The following is a 3,721-nucleotide window of genomic DNA, read 5'->3' on the forward strand; positions in this document are numbered from 1 at the left end:
AGTGGAAACTGTTTTGCACCCCTCCATTTTGAATTTCTTCAAAAGAGTTTCCGTATACTTCTTTTGTGAGATGAATGTCCCTTCTTCTTCTTGAGTTATTTCAATTCAAAGAAAATAGTGCATTAGGCCTAAATCAGTCATCTCAAAAGTCTTCATCATGTCTTCTTTGAACTTCTTGACCATCTTCTCATTATTTCCAATATAAATAAGATCATCAACATATAGAGAAACAATGAGAGTGTCATTTGTACCTTGAGTTTTGATGTAGAGTGTTGGCTCACTATAGCTCCTCCTCAATCCTTGCTCCAAGAAGTAATTGTCGATTCTGTTGTACCAAGCTCGTGGAGCTTGTTTTAAGCCATATAGTGCCTTCTTTAATCTGAGAACTTTGTCTTCTTGTCATTGCACCATGAACCCTTGAGGTTGCTCCATATAGATTTCCTCCTTAAGATAGCCATTGAGGAATGCAAATTTTACATCAAGTTGAAAAGTTTTCCATTTCTTCTGTGCAACTAGTGCTATCAATGCCTTGATTGTGTCAAGGCGAGCAACTGGAGCAAATGTCTCATTGTAGTTGATACCATATTGTTGTGAGTATCCTTTGGAAACTAGCCTTGCTTTAAGCTTCTGGATCGAGCCATCTGAGTTAAGCTTTGTCTTGTAGACCCACTTAATTCCAATAGTGTATTTGTCTTGTGGACGATCCACAAGCTCCCAAGTTTCATTTTTTTTCAATCATTTTTATCTCTTCATCCATAGTTTTTCTCCATTTTTCTTCCTTAAAAGCTTCTTTAAATCTTTCTAGTTCTATGATCATCAAATTGCATGCTTCATATATTTCTGTTAAGGATTTAGTTCGCCTTGGTGGTGAATCCAGAGTAGACTGTGAAGCTTATTCCGGTTCCGATTGTGTTGGCAAACTGATTTGATCATGATCTTCTTCAATTCTTTGACTTGGTAATAGAGGCAAGTTGATAGCCTTTCTTTCAACTTCTTTTGTCTCCCAATTGTATGCAGCATCCTCGTCAAAGCTTATGTCTCAACTGATTATGAGTTTTTCTTTACTTAAGCTATAGACTCGATAGCCTATTGATTGAGTGCTATAGCCTAAGAAAATTACTTTCTCAGTCTTCTCATCCAATTTGCCTCTTTTCTCCTGTGGGACATGGGTGTAGAATATGCATCCAAAAACTCTGAGATGCTTTGCTGATGGTTTTTGCCCACTCCAAGCTTCAATTGGTGTCTTATCTTGCACATCTTTAGAAGGACATCTGTTGAACAGATAGACAACAGTGCTTACTGCCTCTGCCCAGAAAATTTTGGGAAGACCCTTTTCCATGAGCATGGCTCTTGCAATCTCCATAACTGTTCTGTTTTTTCTTTCTGATACTCCATTCTGTTTTGGAGAGTACCCGACTGTAAGTTGATGCTACATGCCTTCATCTTCACAGAACTTGTTGAATTCATTAGAAGTGTATTCTTTGCCTCTGTCACTTCTTATGGTCTTGATGTTGTGACCACTTTGCTTCTCAACACGGGCTTTGAATTTTTTAAAAATATTAAAAACCTGTGATTTTTCTCGCAAAAAATAAACTCATGTCATTCTAGTATAATTATCAATGAAGATGATGAACAACCTATTTTGATTATTTGATGGAGTATACATTGGACCACAAACATCTGTATGAATTAACTCCAATGGCTCTTACGCTCTCCAAGCTTTGCCGGATAGGAAGGGTTGTCGATGTTGTTTTCCAAGCATACACCCTTCATAGACATTGTTGAACTCCTTGATAGCTGGTAGGTCACGCATCATGTTCTTCTGCTGAAGAATCCTTAATCCATGGAAATTAAAGTGTCCGAATCTTCTATGCCATAGCCACGACTTGTCCTCTTGTGCTTGCATTGTTATGTAACTTGCATCTCTCAATTGAATGGAAAAGCATCTGTTTTCTATCATTTTTCTTTTTGAAATTTGAAGGGACTTGTCTTGCTTATCATAGATTGTGCAAGAGTTTCCCCCAAAATGTAAAGAGTAACCTATTTCTATCATTTGGCCCACATTGAATAGATTTTGATCAATATTGGGGACCAAAAGTACATCATTTATGTATTTCTTGCCTTGTTTTGTGTCAAATACAATGGTGCCTTTGCCGGTTGCTTCCAAGAAGTCGTCGTTACCAATTTTGACTTTTGTCTTGATTTTATCAAGACTATGAAAGATGCTTTCATTTTTAGTCATATTGTTACTGCACCCACTGTCAAGATACCAAGTATCATTTTTTTCTTCTATTGCAGAATGACAAGCATAAAAAAGATTATTTTCCTCATTTTTCTTTTCTAAAAAATTAGCTTAATGGGTTTTCTTGATTCTACAAACTTTTTCAACATGGCCAAATTTTTTACAGTTTTGGCACTGTGGTTTTCCTTTGAACCAGCAATCTTTCTCCAAGTGGTTTTTCTTCTTGCAAATACCACATGAAGAATACTTGTCATTATTTTCTTTTGGTTTTCCTTGTGACTTTCTTCCATCAACACTTGTTTTATGAGACCGCAAATTAACTTTAGACTGAAAGGTAGCTTCAACTGAATTTTCATTCTGCTTGTCACGCCTATTTTCATATGTCTCGAGAGAGCCCATCAATTCAGTGGGTGATAGTTTTTCTAGATCATTTGTTTCTTCTATCACCGAAAATATTGGATCATATCTCTCTCTACAAGAGATTAGAAGTTTTTCGACTATTTTCTTGTCAGAAATAGTCTCCCAATAGGCTCTCATTTGATTTACTATTTCTTTTATTCTAGAATAGTAATCTTTTGCAGTCTCAATATCCTTCATCTTAAGATTTTCAAAATCCCTTCTAAACTTCAACAATTTAACAGTGCGTACCATGACAGATCCTTGAAACTCCTCTTGCAGTGTATCCCATGCTTCTTTTGTAGTTGATGCGCCCATGATTCGAGGAAATATCTCCTCAGCCATTGCTTGTTGCAAACAGAATAGTGCTTGACAATCCTTTTGCTGATTCTCTTCATAGATCTTCTTTTGATTTGCTGAAAGAGTGGAAGTATCTTCAGCAATGCAAAATCCTTCCTCAACAATTCTCCATAAACTTTGTGACCGAAAATAGGTCTTCATTTTAATGGACCAAAAGTCATAGATTTCTCCATTGAAGATTGGTAGATAAAGGGTGGAACGATTGGCTTCTGCACACATTATGTTTAGAAGAAATCACGCCCAAGAGATTGATCGAACGGGCTCTGATACCACTGATGGTTGCGGATGATAGTAATAGTAAATACTGTAAAAAAATATGATAGAAAACAGAATAGAACTTAGTTGAACGAGAGGAAAATTAGTAGTATTCTGGTATTTCTCTCTGATGGTTGAATCAGTACAGAAGATGGGTTTTTATAGTAGATGGAGTCGGTTGAATGTGAACCGACTTACACTAACAAGGACATGCATTAACACACCTTGGGAGCAGAATCGGCAAACATGGGAACTAACTAATCTTGGGAGGTGTAACGATACATATTGGAAAGAAACAAACTTTGGAAGTATCTTAACTTTACTATTAAAAAAAAGAGCAGATTCAAATGTCTTCTGAAAATGTGTAGCAACATTTAATACTTTTGCTAAAATAACCGCCCCTTTTGTCAACAGTTTTGGAAGGAGCCTCTGAGGAAATGGATATAAGAACTTTTTCTCTGTTTCCCT

The 3,721-nt window shown here is 36.5% G+C and overlaps 1 pseudogene; it reads right to left on the reverse strand.

Moving 5' to 3' along the window:
• Positions 1 to 892: 892 nt before the first annotated feature.
• LOC148844360 (uncharacterized) lies at positions 893 to 3,217 on the reverse strand (annotated as a pseudogene).
• Between the last annotated feature and the right edge of the window lie 504 nt (positions 3,218 to 3,721).

Source organism: Nelumbo lutea, chromosome 8, assembly GCF_056320005.1.
Source record: "Nelumbo lutea isolate HS-2025 chromosome 8, American lotus-T2T, whole genome shotgun sequence".
NCBI classification, from domain to species: Eukaryota; Viridiplantae; Streptophyta; class Magnoliopsida; order Proteales; family Nelumbonaceae; genus Nelumbo; species Nelumbo lutea.